At 55.2% G+C, this 20,190-nt stretch overlaps 1 long non-coding RNA gene across 1 annotated transcript; it reads right to left on the reverse strand.

The window, feature by feature from the left end:
* Positions 1-13,615: 13,615 nt before the first annotated feature.
* LOC109754529 (uncharacterized) lies at positions 13,616-17,512 on the reverse strand. The gene is made up of 7 exons (XR_002230733.4): positions 17,153-17,512; positions 15,809-16,434; positions 15,360-15,733; positions 14,770-15,280; positions 14,529-14,643; positions 14,182-14,454; positions 13,616-14,106 (listed from the first exon to the last, which is right to left on the reverse strand). It is a non-coding gene; the product is annotated as an uncharacterized lncRNA (long non-coding RNA).
* Positions 17,513-20,190: the final 2,678 nt, after the last annotated feature.

Raw genomic sequence — 20,190 nt, forward strand, 5'->3', positions numbered from 1 at the left:
GTGGCTATAGTGCAGCGTACTGGGCTGACATCCCCCACCCGACGCGACACTGTTGCCACGTAGCCCATGACATGATCCATGGCAGGGAGGGCCATGCTCCCACTACGGGCTGTCGGTACGGCCCACCCGCGGCGGGCCCTACCTATCAGTGAGAAGCCAGAAGGCGGCGAGCTCGAACCAGCCGGCACGAGGAGAGGCTGACTCCCAGCAGGCGACCCTCTCCCTCCCTCAAAGTCCGTGCGCCATTAATCAGGAGAGATGGGGAGTGGCTACAGTGGTCGCTCGCCAGGCGGCGGTACTGTAGCCATGCCTCCCCAACAAAGCACACATCATCAATGGCATTGCCACAGTACTAAGCAGCCGACAGGACCCGCTAGTGGCAAGCACGGCCTATCGGTTAAGTACGAGACAACTAGCAGGGCCCACCAGACGGCGGGCCCCAGCGGCCGGCGGAGAAGCCGGCGCCCACACACACTGATAGCCGGGTCCTACACCCAGCCAGATTACCTTTGTACCCCTAGGGGTAGGCCTATATAAACCCCCAGGGCATCCATGCAAAGGGGTTGAGACCTTAATCCATCCACGCACACACATAGAGAGAGGAAGTTAGGGCTAGCCTTGTTCTTCTTCCCCCTCCAGAGAAACAGCTCCAAAAGCAAGCTTGTAGCCACCTTTGTTGCTTGAGTGATCATATGGAGACCCCGCAGAGCAGGAGTAGGGGTGTTATCTCCTAGGAGAGCCCCGAACCTGGGTAAGATTCGCCGGCGGGCATGTTTGCACCTTATTCCATTTCCTGGGCCCCGGCGACGTATTATTAGCCCCCTCCATGATAAGCCATCCTTTGGCATATGTCGCACGACACCCCCGACATTTGGCGCCCACCGTGGGGCTAGGTGCACCGTCGTCCGAAGATATGTTTTGGACGGGAACCCTGTTCCTCCCGAGCAAGCGCAGCCAGCCCGGCATGCCTGATGGCGTTGGTGCCGGTGCGCTACACGATGCTGAGCTGCCTGCATGGCGAGCTGCCTTGCTGACCTCATTGGTGAGGTCCGCCTCTCCGACGATCCCGCGCCCGATGTGGGAGCAGCCAGCTACGAGAGCTGCCTCCTTGACCTCCTTGGCAAGCTCGACATCACCAACGAGCCGGCCTCCGACCTGGAGTCGATCAGCTCCACCGACCCGATGCTTGTCGACTCCTACACCTCATCCCTTGACGCCTTCCCCACGAACGTGGTGGTCATCGACGACCCTCTCCCTTGCGCCAACAGCGGCGGAAGCACCGTCATGGAAGTGCTCATCATCAGCCACGACGGGGCCTCTGGTGGGGGTGCCCAAGAGCCGCTGGAGGCGGCACTACGGGATCTGTCTGCGCCCATTGCAGAAGACACCGACGCCAAGACGCTGGAAGCCCGCTGTGTCTCGCTCGTCAAAAACGCCAAGAAATTGGCCACCATGAGACGCCTCTTAGAGGCTTACCAGCGCGAGATCGACCGTGCCGGCTGCGGGCGGGCCCAGCCGCATTGGCACGGTCCAGCAGCGCGGCGCTGCCGTCGCCAGAATGTTCGGGGCGGACCGCCCTGTCTATGCCACGCCCATGGAGAACCTACAAGCTGCCCAGGCGGCAGCAGACGAGCTGGACCACCTCGAGGGTGACGAACGCCGCTGCATGAGGGAGCGTGTTCAGCAGCTCATTGACGCGGCTGCCGCGCTGCAAGAGGTCAGCTGCCGCGCAGAAGATCCCGGCCAGCGGTTGAGAACCCGCCCCACTCGCCGAGAGCAAGGCGCGACCTCCTGGACACCAACAGGCGGCGTTCGCGACAGACGAGACAAAGAGTCGGCTGCTAGCCGCAGCCGCACACGCATCACCATCGAGCGCGACCAAGATGGCCGCCCACGAGCAGTGGAACGACGGGATGACTACCCGCCTCCTCCTCCTTGCAGGGAGAGGCGCGCCTCCCCGCCGCCTGTTGAGTACCCAACACTGGGCGACCGGCTGGGCCACCGAGAAGGAGTCAGAGAGAACGACGCGTGCCACCGGATCGACCGCCTTGCTCGGTCCCTGGCGTTAAAAGAAGACGCAATGGGCCCGCCTTATTTCGGCCCCCGCATCCGCGACGAGTCCTTCCACAAAGGGTTCTCGCTCCCACGAGACACGCCCAAGTACAACGGCTCCTTGAAGCCGGAGGATTGGTGTTGTTGACTACTCCACTGCAGTCAGCATAGCGAACGGCAACAAGCGTGTTGCCATGAAGTACATTCCACTCATGCTCCAGGGCACGGCCCGGACGTGCCTGAACAGCCTGAAGCCCCGCAGCATCAACAGCTGGGTAGATTTCACCAAGGTCTTTGTCCGCAACTTCACCAGCACCTAGAAGCGGCCTCCCAAGCCCCGCTAGCTCTCGCTGCGCGTTCAAGGCCTTGACAAGTCCACCCGCGACTACCTAACGCGGTGGGCTAAACTGCGCAACTCCTGCAGAGGGGTGCATGAGGTCCAAGCAATCGAGTACTTCACTACCGGGTGCCGAGAAGGCACCTTACTCAAGCACCGACTCCTCTGTGACGAGCCAGCCACACTCGACGAGCTGGTGATCATAGCAGACAAGTATGCCACTTCCGATTCCTCCATGAAGTCGAAGCTTCGAGTGGATGCTTCTGGAAAGGTGCTCCCTCCGGCTCCTTGAACGCCGGCTGGAGACAACAGTCGGCGCCAGCAGCCGAACGACAACAAGCGCAAAGCCCCCCAGCCGGCTTCCACCAGTCGGCAGGTGGCGACAGTTGAGGATCAGCAACCTGAAGGACAGCCACTCCCCAAGCGCCAGAAGGGCGGCAAGCCAGTTTGGTTGCCCGCTTTCTCCTTTGAGCAGACCCTCGATGCCCCCTTCAAGTTCCACAGTGGTGCGAAGCCGTCCAACCATACAACTCGGAAGTGCCACTGGCTTGTCCGCATCGCCAAGGGAGAAGGACTGCCTCCTTTGCCTGCTGGCCCACCGGCTCCACCTCCTCAGCAGTCGGCCGCCCGTCCAGCAGTCGACGCAGTCCAAGATGATTACCCTGAAGAGCATGGTGATTACGTTGTCTTCACCAGTGTGGCCAGTGACAGACATAGCCGACGTCAGCAGCACCGTGAAGTGAATGCAGTTGCCTCAGCTGCCCTAGAGTTCATGCACTGGTCTGAGAAGCCTATCAGCTGGAGCCGTGCTGATGACCCGGAAGTGATGCCTTCTTCGGGTTCTTATGCCTTGGTGTTGGATGCCACCCTTGCCATGGAGAGGCAAGCTGCTCATTTTTCCCAAACTCTGATAGATGGCGGCAGCAGCATCAACATTCTTTACCGCGATACCATGGAGAAGCATCAAATAGAAGCAGCTCCTGCCCAGTCGGACTATGTTTCATGGCATTGTGCGTGGCCTTTCCTGCTCACCAATCGGCAAGATTAAGATAGATGTCATCTTTGGAGACTGGAATCACTTCCGCCGGGAAGCGGTCTGGTTTGAGGTGGTTGACCTGGAAAGCCCTTATCATGTGCTCCTAGGCCAGCCAGCTCTAGCCAAGTTCATGGCGGTACCCCATTACGCCTAACTCAAGCTGAAGATGCCAGGGACCAAGGGCATTATCACGATCAATGGAGACTATGAGAAGTCGTACGCCTGTGCTGCAGCCAGCAGCCGGCTAGCCGAGTCCCTTCTGATTGCTGCTGAGAAGAAGCTCCTGAACTGGGTGGTGGCCATGGCCAGCAAGCAATCGGACCTGTCACCAGAACCCAAAGAGTCCGAGACTCAGGGCTCCTTCCAGCCGGCCAAAGAAACAAAGAAGATTCCCTTGGACCCTGAGCACCCGGAGAGGCATGCTGTCATAGGTGCCAACCTTGATAGTAAATAGGAAACCGAGCTCATCGATTTCCTCCATGAGAATTGGGACATCTTTGCATGGTCTCCCAAAGACATGCCGGGTGTTCCGACGGATTTCGCCGAGCACAAGCTACATGTCAGAGCAGATGCCAAGCCAGTCAAACAACCCCTCCGCCGACTGTCAGAGGAGAAGAGAAGAATCGTTGGAGAAGAGATCGCCCGCCTGTTGGCAGCCGGCTTTATTATGGAAGTTTTCTTTCCAGAATGGCTTGCCAACCCAGTCCTTGTACTGAAGAAGAATAACAACTGGCGCATGTGCATTGATTACACTAGTCTCAACAAAGCCTGCCCCAAGGATCCGTTTGCACTACCCCGGATTGACCAAGTGATAGACTCCACAGCCGGATGCGAGCTCTTGAGTTTCTTGGATGCCTACTCAGGTTACCACCAGATCAAGTTGAACCCGGTATACCGCCTGAAGACCGCCTTCATCACACCATTCGGAGCCTTCTACTACATGACCATGACATTCGGCTTGAGAAATGCCGGTGCCACGTTTCAGCGTTGCATGCAGAAGTGCCTCCTCAAGCAACTCGGCGGGAATGCCCACGTCTATGTAGACGATATTGTGGTAAAGACGGAGAAGCGCGGTACCCTTTTGGAAGATTTGAAGGAAACTTTTGAAAATCTGCGCCGATTTCAGATCAGGCTCAACCCAGAAAAATGCGTCTTTGGAGTACCAGCCGGCCAGCTCCTGGGCTTCCTGGTCTCAGAGCGCGGCATTGAGTGCAACCCTGTGAAGATCAAGGCCATCGAGAGGATGGAGAGACCCACCCGACTGAGAGACGTCCAGAAATTCATCGGCTGTTTGGCATCCATCAGTCACTTCATCAGTCGGCTGGGTGAGAAGGCTCTTCCCCTGTACCAGCTCATGAAGAAGACCACTCATTTTGAGTGGAATGATAAGGCGGATGAAGCTTTTCTCCAGTTGAAGAAGATGTTGACCACGCCGCCTGTCCTGGCGGCCCCGACTGCTAAAGAGCCCATGTACCTCTACATCGCCGCCACCAGTCGGGTGGTCATCACTGTCATGGTTGTAGAGCACCCAGAAGACGGTAGAGAACAGCCGGTCCAGAGGCCGGTGTACTATTTGAGCGAGGTGCTGTCAACCTCGAAGCAGAACTACCCTCACTACCAGAAGATGTACTACGGCGTGCATTTTGCCGCCAAGAAGCTGAAGGCATACTTTCAAGAGCACCCAGTCATGGTTATTTGCACTGCCCCGCTTGCCGAGATCATTGGCAACAGAGATGCATCTGGCTGGGTGGCCAAATGGGCCACCGAGTTGGCCCCCTACACCATCTTCTAGCAGCCACGCACCGCCATCAAGTCCCAAGCACTGGCCGGCTTCCTTGTTGACTGGGCCGAGACCCAGTACCTGCCGCCAGCCCCGGACTGCACTCATTGGCGAATGCACTTTGATGGCTCGACGATGTGCACCGGCTTGGGAGCCGGCGTTGTTCTTACTTCTCCCAAAGGTGACATGCTCAGATACACATTGCAAATCCATTTCGCCGCCTCCAACAATGTGGCCGAGTATGAAGCACAAATACACGGCCTCTAGCTGGCCAAAGAGATCAGTATCCGCCGGATCCTGTGCTATGGCGACTCTGATTTAGTGGTCCAACAGTCGTCTGGTGACTGGGACGCCAAGGATGCAAACATGACAAGTTACCGCTTTCTCGTCCAGCAGCTCAGCGGATATTTTGAGGGGTGCGAGTTCCTTCACGTGCCACGGAATGAAAACGAGCCAGCTGATGCCTTGGCACGGATCGGCTCCACCCGTCAAGCAATACCAGCCGGCGTCTCCCTTCAGTGCCTCCGCAAGCCGTCGATCAAGCCTTCTCTAGAATCTGAGTCCATCTTCGTGTCGGCTCCTCCCAAAGTAGTCGGATCCGATTCGGGGGCTGCAGCAGCCGGCCCGGGGACTTCAGCAGGCGGCATGGGGACTGCAGCAGTCGCACCCGGCCCGGGGACTTCACAACCTGGCCCGGGGGCTGCAGCAGTCGGCCCAGGGACTTGACCAAGCGGCTTGGGGACTGCAGCAGTCGCAACCAGCCCTGGGACTTTACAACCCGGCCTAGGGGCTGCAGCAGTCGGCTCGGGGACTTCAGCAACGCAGCAAGCGGTAGCCGACTCCAACCCGCCGCCTCCCAACCCAACCGCCCTAGTACAAGTGGCTGTAGTGGCAGTAGAAGAAATTCAAGCACCTTCATGGGCATTGCCCATCCTCAAGTTTCTGGTGAACAGAGAGCTGTCGATCGATGAGATCTCGGCCCGGCAAGTGCAGTGCCGAGCAGGATCCTACACGATAGCAAACAGAGAGCTTGTCAGGCGCAGCGTGACTGAAGTCTTCCAGCGCTGCGTAGAACCAGAGAAGGGCCAAGCAATCCTCAAAGATATCCACCAAGGCGAGTGCGGCCACCACGCGGCCTCTAGATCCCTTGTCGCCAAAGCTTTCCGCCATGGTTTCTTCTGGCCGACTGCTTTGGAAGACGACAAGGAGTTGGTCAAACATTGCAAAGGGTGCCAGAAGTTCAGTTCCAAGCAATATCTACCGGCTTCTGCGCTCAAGACCACCCCCCTCACTTGGCCCTTTGCCGTGTGGGGGCTGGACATGGTGGGACCATTCAAGACAGCACGCGACGGCATGACCCATCTTCTCGTCGCCGTGGAAAAATTCACCAAGTGGATTGAAGCAAAGCCAATCAAGAAGTTGAATGGTCCGACTACTGTGACCTTCATTTCAGATATCACCACCTGGTACGGTGTACCACACAGCGTCATCATCGACAATGGCACAAATTTTGCCATAGGAGCCTTGGCCCGTTTCTGCGTGACGCAGGGCATCCGACTGGACTTAGCGTCTGTTGCCCATCCGCAGTCAAACTGCTAAGTCGAGCGAGCAAACGGCCTCATCCTCTCTGGCATCAAACCCCGACTGGTCGAGCCACTGGAGTAGTCGGCCGGCTGCTGGATCGACGAGCTGCCGGCCGTCCTCTGGAGCCTCCACACCACTCCGAACAAATCAACTGGCTTCACTCCATTCTTTCCCGTGTACGGTGCCGAGGCCGTCATCCCAACTGACATTGAGTTTGACTCACCTCGCGTCACCATGTACACGGAAGCGGAGGCAAAGGAAGCACGAGAAGACGGTGTCGATCTGCTGGAAGAGGGCCAACTGTTGGCACTCAGCTGGTCCGCCATCTACCAGCAAAGTCTGCGCCGCTACCACAGTCAAAAGGTCAAGCCAAGATCCTTCCAAGAGGGAGACCTTGTGCTCCGGCTGATCCAGCGAACAGCCGGCCAACACAAGCTCCCGACCCCTTGGGAGGGCCCCTTTATCATCAGCAAAGCATTGGGCAACGACTCCTACTACCTCATAGACGCGCAGAAGCCCACAGCACGCAAGGGAGATGATTCGGGCAAGGAATCGGAGCGCCCATGGAATGCAAATCTCCTCCGAAGATTTTACAGTTGATTCAGTATGTACCACCCCATGACGAACTCCAAGGCTCGCCATGCACCCGCACGGGCGGAGGAGCCCTTCCACGCCTCGATGCGGCTAATGGCCACCTCCAACCAGTCGGAGGTCCAATTGACGGTGCGCAGAACGGGAGCACCCGACCAGAGGGTGGAGAGCACCTGGGCTCCAGCGCGCTGAAGACGGCGGAGAGCCTGATGCGCCGGCTGGAGACGAGCTTGGATGGCTAGAAGCTGCTCAGCGAGGGTCCGTGGGGCGTTGGGCGCGATCGTGGCACCAACCAGCCTCCGCTCATCATGATGAGCATCGACGGCTTGGCTGCCGGCGATGAAGTAACCAGGGAAATACTCTGCACAAGAAGAAAAAAGAAGTATGAAGTCAGAAGCCGGCTCATATGACAAGTCGGCAGGCGGAAGAAAGAGAAGGACAACTCACCATCGAGCAGGGCCTCGATCTCGCCATAGCCATCCGACAAGGCTCTATCCTTCTCGATGCAGTTCGAGCGCTGAGTCTCGAACTCGGCCTGAAGGGCCCCCTCCGCGTCCTTGAGCTTTTGTAGCTCCGCCTGGTGCTTGTCCGCCTGGTCAGCCAGCTGCTTGGCCAGGAGGTCGTGCTCTTGCTCCATCTTGTTGCGCTCCTCCTCCTTAGCGTGCAGCACGGTTTGAGCTTCACCCAGCTACTACCGTAAGGTGGCGTTGGCTCCTGCGGAAGACAAGAAAGAGCAGGAAATCAGCAAATCAACAAAGAAAGAAGTAGTTGCCGGAAGAGCCGACCCGACTGCTCAGCAGTCGGCCCGAATCTCGGGGGCTACAACCCGCGGGTGCGCTGGCGCGCCCCCGCGAGACTAAGGATTGAGCGATTCAAATGAAAGAAAAAAGGAAAGTGGTCGCCGGAAGATCCGACCCGACTGTTGAGCAGTCGGCCCGAATCTCGGGGGCTACACCCCGCGGGTGCGCTGGCGTGCCCCCGCGAGAACAAAGAGCGGAGTGCTTACTCCGGCTTTCGGCCAAGTCAGTGGTCCGCTTGGCCAGCTCCTGGACCTGGGAGTTGAAGGTGGCCGCACGGATGTTTTGGTAATCCTGCAACAAAGACAACAGAAGGAAAGAAAGATTTAGCACTCGGAACTTGCCTTTAAGTTCTAAGCCGCCTACTCAGCAGCCGGCCCGGAACTCGGGCGCTATACCTAGTGGGTGCGCTGGCGCGCCTGAGGGAGTCCTGGACTAAGGGGTCCTCGGGCGTCCGGCCTATTATTCATTGGGCCCGACTGATGGGCTATGAAGATACGAAGGCCGAAGACTATACCCATGTCCGGATTGGACTTTCCTTGGCGTGGAAGGAAAGCTAGGCAACCTACCATGAAGATTCCTTCTTATGTAACCGACCCCATGTAACCCTAGATCTCTCCGGTGTCTATATAAACCGGAGAGCATAGTCCGGATAGGGGACATTCATTACCATATTCATATAGGCTAGACTTCTAGGGTTTAGCCATTACGATCTCGTGGTAGATGAACTCTTGTAACACTCATATTCATCAAGATCAATCAAGCAGGAAGTAGGGTATTACCTCCATAGAGAGGGGCCGAACCTGGGTAAACATCGTGTCCCCCGTCTCCTGTTACCATCGATCCTAGATGCACAGTTCGGGACCCCCTACCTGAGATCCGCCGGTTTTGATACCGACATTGGTGCTTTCATTGAGAGCTCCTCTATGCCGTCGGCAAAGGACTCGATGGCCCCTTTGATCGTCAGTAATGACGTTGTCCAGGGAGAAACTTTCCTCCCCAGACAGACCTTCGTATTCGGCGGCTTCGTACTACGGGCCAACTCGCTTAGCCATCTGAAGCAGATCGACAACTACGCCCCTAGCCATCAGGTCGGATTCGGAAGCTTGAACTACAACACGGATATCCGTGGAGACTTGATCTTCAAGGGATTCGAGCCCGCGGCGATCGCTCCCCCTCACCCCGATGAACGTGACTTAAACCTGTCATCGGGATGGTTCCTGCTGCTGCAACGGCCTTAGAGCCAAAGCAGATCGTGCCATCCTAGGCCGCAGAGTCCGCGGCGTTGGAGCCGCACACGGACTCAACACCCCGCAATATTCGCTTTAACGGAACTTTGGACTTGTCTCCGGCTATAATTTCTGGACTGTGTACGCCCGCGGACACCGAGCTAGATCGGTTATCGATCTTCGAGTCCAGCGCTGCTGACGTTTTCCAGCACTCGCCTTTGGGTGACATGCTAAAATCTTTAAAGAATTTGTCCTTGGAGAAGGACTCACAGCCGAACTACGTCCGGTTCGAGCTAGAGACGGATGACGAAGAATTTTGCTTCCCACCCGCCACCCACTTCATAGCCACCGTCGATGACTTAACCGACGTGCTTGACTATGGCTCCGAAGACATCGACGGTATGGACGACGATGCCGATAAGGAGCAAGGCCAAGACCCGCCATTCACCGGACGTTGGACGGCTACCTCTTCGTACGACATGTACATGGTTGATACCCAAAGGATCTGGCGACGACAAAGAACAGCCAGATGCGAATAAAACCTCTGAGACGCAGTCCAAGCGTCGACGCCCCAAACGCCGTCCTAAGCCTCGTCGCTCAAAGGACGGCAACACCGACACCGGAGGTAATAGTACTCCAGGCGACGCCGAAAACAATGAAGACCCTGTCGGAGCTCCATCCGATCAGGAGGAACACGGCAATAGGCAAGACAACCCTGATGAACGGGCCATAGAATATGACTCGGAGGACGATAGTTACCGCCCACCCTCCGAGGAGGAGACAAGCCTCGGCAACGAAGACTTCATCATGCCTGAGGATCCTCTGGAGCAGGAGCGCTTTAAGCTTCAGCTCATAGCCACTGCAAGGAGCCTGAAAAAGAAACAGCAGCAGCTTCAAGCTGAACAAGATCTGCTCGTCGACAGATGGACTGACGTCCTGGCAGCCGAAGAATACGGCCTCAGGCGCCCAGCCAAGAGCTACCCGAAACGCAGACTGCTACCTCAATTCGATGAGGAAGCACCGGAGCACACATCTCCCTTGTGTAATGCGGAATGACCACCATGTGGTCCAGACAGGGCGGCCGACCGGCCACCCCGCGGTCGGGATAAAGCGGCAACTCAGGCCAAACAGTAGCCTGCCCCACCGCCTCGTAAAAATAGAGACAGAAGAGTTCGGGGTCACATGTACGACCTCCGGCAGATCCTGGACAATTGAGTAGGACATACAAGATCGATCTACCGATCGCAAGGGCGTGCTTCGAGGCACGACGACGGCTACCGATTCGGACATGATAAACCTAACCATGCCCGGGCCGAACACCGCAGACGGACTCCATCAGAGCTATGCCACGACGCGGCCCGATATAGAGGCGCTGCACACCCTCTCTGCTTCATAGATGAAGTACTCGATCACGAATTCCCCGAGGGGTACAAGCCTGTCAACATTGAATCATACGACGGCACAACCGATCCCGCAGTATGGATCGAGGATTTCATTCTCCATATCCATATGGCTCGAGGAGATGACCTCCACGCCATCAAATACCTCCCATTAAAGCTCAAAGGGCCAGCTCGTCACTGGTTAAATAGCCTGCCTGAGAATTCCATCGGCAGATGGGAAGACTTGGAAGAGGCTTTCCTTGATAACTTCCAAGGAACTTATGTTCGGCCACCGGATGCCGATGACTTAAGCCACATAGTTCAACAACCTGGAGAATCAGCCAGAAAATTCTGGACTAGGTTCCTAACCAAAAAGAACCAGATCGTTGACTGTCCGGATGCCGAGGCCCTAGCAGCCTTCAAACACAGCATCCGTGACGAATGGCTAGCACGCCACCTCGGCCAAGAAAAGCCCAAGTCTATGGCAGCCCTCACGACACTCATGACCCGCTTCTGTGCAGGTGAGGATACCTGGCTGGCTCGTAGTAAAAACACTGCTAGCAAGGCAGGCCCCATTGAGGCCAAGAACAGCACCGGAAAGCTCCGGCGCAATAGACACAAACGCCGAAGCAATGGCGACAACACCGATGACACCGCAGTCAGCGCCGGATTTAGTGGCTCCATGTCCGGCCAACGGAAGAAGCCCTACAAAAGAAACAACGAAGGACCTTCCAGCCTGGACCGCATACTCGACCGTCCGTGCCAAATTCACGGCACCCCGGATAAGCAAGCCAATCATACCAATAGGGATTATTGGATCTTCAAGCAGGCCGACAAGTTAAATGTCAAAAACAAAGAAAAGGGATCACAAAGTGAGGACGAGGACGAAGAGCCCCGACAGCCGAACACTGGGGGGCAGAAGAAATTTCCCCCTCAAGTCAAAATGATGAACATGATATACGCTACGCACATCCCCAAAAGGGAGCGTAAGCGAGCACTTAGGGACGTCTACGCGGTAGAGCCAGTCGCCCCAAAATTCAATCCGTGGTCATCATTCCCGATCACCTTCGATCGTCGGGATCACCCGACTAGTATCTGCCATGGCGGTTCAGCCGCACTAGTCCTCGACCCAATTATTGGCGGGTTTCACCTAACACGAGTCCTGATGGACGGTGGTAGCAGCCTCAACCTGCTTTATCAGGACACAGTGCGGAAGATGGGCATTAACCCCTCGCGAATCAAACCAACAAAGACTACCTTTAAAGGAGTCGTACCATGCGTAGAGGCCCGCTGTACAGGCTCAATCACGCTGGAGGTGGTCTTTGGTTCTCCGGACAACTTCCGAAGCGAAGAGTTAATCTTCGATATCGTCCCCTTCCACAGCGGCTATCACGCACTGCTCGAATGAACCACGTTTGCTAGATTCAACACAGTGCCACACTATGCTTATCTCATGCTCAAGATGCCCGGTCCACGCGGCGTCATAACAGTCAATGGCAATACGGAACGCTCCCTCCGAACAAAGGAGCACACCGCCGCCCTAGCAGCAGAAGTACAGCGCGGCCTTCTCAAGCAGCACCATAGTACGGCTGTCGATCCCTCGGACATCACTAAGAGGTTCCGGACTTCACTGCAATAGGACGGCACGGCTCGTCAAGAGCTCGACTAGCAATTCGGCCTCCGTCCCAGTTCCAATGAGGTAGTGGCATTCGTACCACGCGTACACAATTACGCACTCAAAATTCCATGGACATCGACGGAGGCACAAGATAACCTGGGGTCTACAGTTCGGCCAGACAGATCCCGGACACACGTACTTTTACTTTTTTCTTGTTTCAGGTTCCTTTTTCCACGGGCCTGATCGCGAGTCCTTTAGAAGGATTGGCATACAACGGAGGCAAGCAGCACAGGTGTGTAGGGTAACCTCTATACGTTCTTCTTGACGGTATTCATACTTATTTCTCAGGACCCGCACGCTGCGCCCTACTGATTCCGGCATGTCAAATAGCCCGGATACTGCTCACACCATCTGTACAAGATACGCCTTGACGTATCCATCCAGTTATAATAAAAATGGTTCGTGGCCCAGTTTCTGTGGTTTTCGCTTCTTACTTCGTTTTATTTTGATCTGCTTATTTGCTGCATCGATACTCTTCTGTACGTTTCATATTCGCCATGGGCTACTTGTCACCCCACAATATGGCAGCAAAGTCCGAACACTTCTTATATATAAGTTCGGCACCCCGAATTTAGCATTATATGCATTGGCTCCGAATCATGTCTTTGGTCAATAGTTGGGTTGCCCGGCTCCTGTGCTTGCTACCCTACGTTCCGCTCTATCGGCTAGGGTAGTAAAGGGAGAACTACTGCGATTGTGCCCTCGCCTTGACCGGATGAGCACCTCAGTAGAGAAAGCCGAAAACTGACTGTCATGATACGGTGAGAGCCGGTCAGCTGTTCGACGGTTACAAAATCGTTGGAGATTTCTTCCGCGTCATGCGAAGGATCGGCACTTCCCGATCAGATGCTGACAGCACCCTGGCTTGGACCAGGGGCTGCGCACTTGCTTAATTATAAAACTCCTATGGCTAAGTGAGGGTGTTTAATTCGTTGCGCTAAACAACTCCTCCAAAGGACCATATAATTGGATCAAGATTGTTTAGAATCCATCCCGAACACTTTCGTACTACCTATGCGAGGGCAGAAGCCGATGACTGGCCAACCCTCAGATTACAAATAACATGGCCGCACAGGAGGAAACAATTCAAAGCATAATAAAATTATTTTACAAAAACCGGCTTTGTTCCCATCATACAAGGCAAGGGCAACATGAATACATTTATTCAAATACAAGGTCCTGCGAATATTGCGCTGCCACAAGTCGAGACCCCTCTACGACATCCGAGAAATATCACTCGGGTGTGCGGTGCTCCTTGCCTTCCGGCGGCCCGCTGGCAACTTCAACAGCGTTCATCTTCGCCCACCACATCTTGCAGCGAGCGAAGGCCATACGGGCACCTTCAATACAGGCGGAGCGCTTGATGACGTCCAGCTGAGGACATGCGTTCACCATCCGCCTCACGAGTCCGAAGTAGCTGCCAGGCATGGCTTCGGCTGGCCATAGCCAGATTGTCAAATCCCTCATGGCTAATTCGGCCACCCTGTGCAGCTCCACCAGCTGTTTCAGCTGATCGGTGAAGGACACGGGAGGCTCTGACACCGCATATTGCAACCAGAAGAGCTTCTCCGTGGAACCCCCTCCTTCGGCTCAATAGAACTCCACGACATCCGATACACTGCGCGGTAGATCAGCAAAAGCCCCTGGGGAACTCCGAACCCGGGTTAGTAAAAGGTACTGCTTCTCCGCATAGTTGCTTTGCCTCTTAAAAGCCTTACCCGTCGTGATCTTCTTGGCCTCCTGGATCTCCTGGAGGGCGGCCTGGGCCTCATTCCGTGCGGTCTCCGCGCTCTGACGAGCCTTGGAGAGCTCGGCCCCATGAGTTGGTGCATCATTCTCCAAGGTCTCACATTTGTTAACCGCATCTTGGAGCTCCTGCTGGACTTCTTTGACCCGGGCCTTTAGCTTCTTACGGGCGGCTTGCTGCTGGATAGCCTTCTCCTCGGCCTCGCCCAGGGCCTTCCTCAGGGCCTCGACCTTGGTCGCGGCTTCTGCACGTACCACAATACCACTGTCAATATACAACGCTTATTCTTTCCCGAACATATAGCAGGTCGTTCCTCACCTTGCTTCTCCTAGAGATGAATTCTAACCTCGCCGAGCTCGTTCTCGGTCCGCTCCAGCCTCCGCTTCAGTTCGGAGACCTCGGCAGCATGCGAGGTCGCGGCCAACAGGGACGCCTGCTTATCAATACAAATTCAGTCAGCCTCTTATAATTAAGGATGGATCCCCTGTCCGGTTCTTCTCGCCAAACACCGGACAATGTCTCAGGGGCTACGGACTACACGGGGTTTTCTCTTTCTTACCTCGAAACCTGTTAATAGGCTGCTGCAGGCTTCATTAAGTCCGGTCTTGGCGGACTGAACCTTCTCGGTCACCGCACCCATAAGGACACGGTGCTCGTCCACAACGGAGGCGCTTAGTAGCGCCCCCATCAGATCATCCGACGCTCCTGGATAGACAGGAGCCACCGGTGGAGGCGGCGCACCCCCCTCCTTCAAAGGGGGCTGCTCGCCCGACTCTGGAGCCATATGGGTCTCCGGAATCGTATTCGGCTAAGGGTCGAACTGGATACGGCCCTCCTCGCCAGTCTTCATGGGGATTGGTTCCCCCATGTGTCCGGCAGCGGAGGTCTCGCCTTGTGGCGCCTCCCGGAGAACGTCCTGGGCTCCTCCCTTCGATGCAGTCCTCCGGGACAGCACTTCGGTGTCGTCCCTGGCCCCGGGGGAGTAAGCAGCCGGTGGCGACATGCTCGCCATCTCCGATGGAGCCAACGAACCTCCAGATGAGGATCGCTGGATAAGGTCACGGGCCAGACTGCAATGGTGTAGTTAACCATGTTAAAATAATAAAGAGAAAGGGCTGGATGTGCGCATAAATAAGCTGTGTCACTTACGATGCGGCCTGGGGCTTAGTGCGGGGGCGTCATTCCGGACTACTGTCAACATCCCACGTGGTATTGACCACTGGGGCGCCCTTCCCCTTTTTGGGCGCTTTCGCCTCCGGATGTGCCGAGACCGCCCTCTTCTTCTTCTCCTCTTCCTCGTCATTGTCCTCAGGGACAGAGGAATGGGCCTCATCGTCTTCAGACGTCGCGCCCGAAGTGCCGTTGCGACGGGGGCCACTCTTCGCCCCCTTGGCCTTTTTCTTGGCCTTCTTCTCCGGCGCCTTATAATGCGCCGGCACCAGCATCTCCGCTAGGCGTGGGATGACCGGTTCTTCGGGCAGCGGAGCCGGACACTGGATCCGCTTCGCCCTCTCCATCCAGTCCTGAGGGAGCAATAATAAAATCTCAGACATCATCCTCGAAACATTTAAGTTGGGGATACGTCAAAAGTAACATACCTCGCTGGAGGGGTGTTTATAGTCGTGACCACGGTCTGAATCCGTGGCCGGCGGTTTCTCGTTGCCCTTAAAGAGCAACTTCCAGGCATCTTCGTGGGTGGTCTCGAAGAGCCTCACCAGTAGCCCCGGGCATTCGGTCTTTTCGGTTTGTTCGGTTCGGTCTTTTCGGTCTTCCAGAATTGAAGACCGAAATAATTTCGGTCTTTTCGGTTCTTCACTATTCGGTCTTCGGTCTTTACAATTCGGTCTTCGGTCCCGACCAAATAGACCAAATTAATTTGCTAGAACTCATATTCATGTTACTTCCAGACTTCCAGTACCAATACATGTTTATATTTGAGAGCAGAAAGTACCAATACATGTTTATATGCAACAGCAAGTAGCAAAGTACCAGTACATGTTTACATTTGAGAGCAAGTAACAAGATTCATATGACACAAAGTAAGAACATTCATGATTCATGGTCCAGCAACAAGATTCATGCATGCATAATCATTTCTATTTGAAAGAAAGTAAGAAGATTCGTCTCCTGCTTCTGCAGCTGCTGCTTCTGCATCTGCCTTTGCCTCTACACTCATAAATGCATCTTGATTCTCATTCAGTTTGTCATCATGTTCAGAAAACATCTAAAAAAAGAGGACATTGGTCTGTCAAACAACATTGACCTGATCAAATCACAACATAAATGTACACCATGTATATATCTAGTTTCAGGAAACAAACACAAATGCATTACTGTGTATGCAGTACTAAAGTATTGAAGCTGCTAACATTTGACACAAAACAAGCACAAATACAGTGTTCTATTTGTTGTCCCCAAGTGCTAACATTTGACACAAAGCAAGGGCATGTATATTATAAGTGAACATTAAACAGATTTAAGCCCTTATCGTTTAAAAGAAGCTTTAACTTATCGCCCGCACAGAAGAAACTGCCTCGGGCAACGGTTCCCCACAAGGGGGCATTTGAAGTATGCTAATGCACTCCCACTGCCAGATTTCAACTTCTTAGCTGGCACAGTGGCGTCGGGATCAAAACAAGAACCTTTTGTGGTGCTATAAGAGATACCTAATATGCAAATGTTCCTACACTATAAATATTAGTCACTGGAACTGCAGAAAATCTAACATTACGTGATTTCAGAACATTATCACTTTGCTGGTGACATCATGTGTGCTGGCGTTGGTGATTGTGGAACCAATGAGGTGAAGGACTGTCCAGTTTTGTCAATCTTGTCAGGAACAACAGCATGTAGATCAAAAGTGTATTGCCTACAAAACACATTCTGCAGGAGTGCTTATTTTCGTAGGAATCACAGGTTTACAGAGAGGTGGGGTAGCTCACCTTCAGCTGCGATGTTGAGAACCAAAAGTGGGCAGGTCGTCGGGAGGTGGAGCACCGGCGGCGGACGGCCGCGTCGTAGGCGGTGGAGCGACCGACGGGAGGTTGGGGTTGGCGGCGGCGCAGGGCGACAGTCTTCACGGTCAGGGGCTCAGGGCCGCCGCTCGAGGTGCCCGTCTTCACCTGCCAGGCCTGCCGCTCGGGCGCCGGTCTTCACCGGCTAGGGCCGCCGCTCGAGCGCCGATCTTCATTCAGGGGGGCGCAGCGCGCATCGAGGCAAGCAGCAGGCGGCGGCTAGGGTTAGCAGTGGGAGAACGAGAGATTGGCTGCTGGTGGTTTCTATGAATCGGGATGTGAGGATGCGAGGTCGTGTACTCTACTCTATAGTTTTTTTTGAGGGGGCTCTACTCTGTAGTTGGGTCTAGTGCGTGACCATTGGGCTGGCCGGACGAGCCTTAGGATGGGCTTTTATTAATCGGTCTATACGGGCTATTCGGTCCTAAACATAGCATGACCGATCAGACCGAAACTAGTTCGGTCTTCTATTTGCACAGACCGTTTTTTATTCGGTCTTTTCTAATTCGGTCTTTTCGGGTTCGGTCTCGGTCTTTCCGGTTTCGGTCTTCGGTCTTCGGTTTTTATGCCCGGGGTGACTCACCAGGGTCCGATGCTTCTTCGGGTTGAAATCCCACAGAGGTCGTCCTCTGCACTGGCATGGAAGAATACTGCGAACTAGCATCACCTGGATCACATCGACGAGCTTGACGTTCTTGGCTATCATGCTCTGGACACGCGTCTGCAACGCTATCAGCTCATCAGACGAACACCGGTCTGGACTCTTCTCGACCCAAGAGGTGAGCCGCATGGGAGCACTGGAGCGGAATTCGGCAGCCGCGGCCCAGGTGGTGCCGCGGGGTTCCGTGATGTAGAAGCATTGCCTCTGCCACTCCTTCACTGTCTCCACAAAAATACCTTTCGGCCAGGAGACGTTGGGCAGATTGCTCACCATGGCTCCTCCGCACTCCGCGTGCTGGCCGTCCACCACCTTCGGCTTCACGTTGAAGACTTTGAGCCACAGCCCGAAGTGGGGTTGGATGCGGAGGAAGGCCTCGCACACGACGATAAACGCCGAGATGTTGAGGAAGGAATTCAGGGACAGATCATGGAAGTCTACCCCGTAATAATACATCAGCCCGCGGACGAAGGGGTGGATTGGAAACCCTAGCCCGCGGAAGAAATGGGGGACGAATACTACCCTCTCTGTGGGCTCCGGCGTGGGGACGACTTGTCCCTCGGCCGCCAGACGGTGGGCGATCTCCTTCGCCAAATATCCGGCCGCCCGAAGCTTAGTAATGTCCTCCTCCTTGACGGAGGAGACCATCCACTTGCCCTGACCGCCGGATCCGAACATGGTTGCTTGAGTGGAAAGGAGATGAGAACTTGGGCGGTGGAGCTTGAGATCGGAAAGGCAGAGACGGAGAGAGAGTGTGAGAAGAGGAAGAGGGAATCCTTATCCCCTTATAAAGGCAGCAAATATTAAACGCCTCCTCACTCGCCTTAGGATTCGCCTGTTCCCAAGTGTTGTATAAACGGCACGGTTGGGTTACCCATGCCCGCATTGATGAGAATCCCGCAATAAGGGGACACGATCTCTGCTTCGACAGGACATGCCAATAGCAACCGCGTCTCGAAACATGCGATGGCAGATGAAAAATGGTTCAAAATTATGACCGGACAAATGCGATGTCGTGTTGTAGAGAAGCTGTCAACAGATTAGATTCGTGCAAATATTATATTCTCTCTGCGGTTGTGTATGGTGTATAACAGGTCCGGATACAATCATCACGTGCGAAGACTATCTTGGAGTTCTGAAAAAGGGGAACCCGCCTTGCAATGCCGGAGACAATCTGCCCACCAGATTCCTCGTCATTGAAGCCAGGTTCAGGGGCTACTGAGGAAGTCCTGGACTAAGGGGTCCTCGGGCGTCCGGCCTGTTATTCATTGGGCCGGACTGATGGGCTGTGACGATAAGAAGGCCGAAGACTATACCCGTGTCCGGATTGGATATTCCTTGGCGTGGAAGGCAAGCTAGGCGACCTACCATGAAGATTCCTTCTTATGTAACTGACCCCATGTAACCCTAGATCTCTCCGGTGTCTATATAAACCGGAGAGCATAGTCCGGATAGGGGACATTCATTACCATATTCACATAGGCTAGACTTCTAAGGTTTAGCCATTACGATCTCGTGGTAGATCAACTCTTGTAACACTCATATTCATCAAGATCAATCAAGCAGGAAGTAGGGTATTACCTCCATAGAGAGGGCCCGAACCTGGGTAAACATCGTGTCCCCCGTCTCCTGTTACCATTGATCCTAGACGCACAGTTCAGGACCCCCTACCCAAGATCCGCCGGTTTTGACACCGACAGCGCCCCCACAGAAGAATTCACGAAAACTACAAGAATCAGAAACAAGCGGTCAAGGAACATACCCAGACGGCGGCTCGCGACGCCAGGAACGTCTTCGTATAGTTCTGGAGGGCGGTGCCTTGGGCCTAAAGCAGAGACTGGACTTCATGCGCAACCTTGTTCAGGACGGTCGTCCTGCCCTAGACGTCCACTCTCGCGGACCGGCGCTGGTGGCCTCCGCCTCTGGGGCTGACGAGCTTGAGGCTCCGATCTCCTAAGGCCGCGGTGCCGAGGTCGCCTTCGCCACACGCCGGCGCGTTGGAGTGCGGCAACAGGGGTCGCCCCCACCACCTGCTCGCCGCCACCTTGTGGCGTTGGCGGCACGACATGCCGACTGCCCTAGGCCTCGGCAGTCGGCGCCTGCTGAGGCACCTCCATCCTCAAGGTGGTGGTGTCATCCCCTTCCCACTCCATGACCGGCTGCTCATTACTGGCTCTTCCAGTCGGCGCCGGGATCTCTGGTGCCGGCGGCGTGAAGCGTAGGGGGTGATGAGCTGCGGAACCTCGCCACATGCGGCTCCCTCCACTTGTGCCTTGGCGGCCGCGTCCACCTGGGCCTTGGCCGCGGC

This window comes from Aegilops tauschii, chromosome 1 (genome assembly GCF_002575655.3).
Source record: "Aegilops tauschii subsp. strangulata cultivar AL8/78 chromosome 1, Aet v6.0, whole genome shotgun sequence".
Classification (NCBI taxonomy): Eukaryota; Viridiplantae; Streptophyta; class Magnoliopsida; order Poales; family Poaceae; genus Aegilops; species Aegilops tauschii.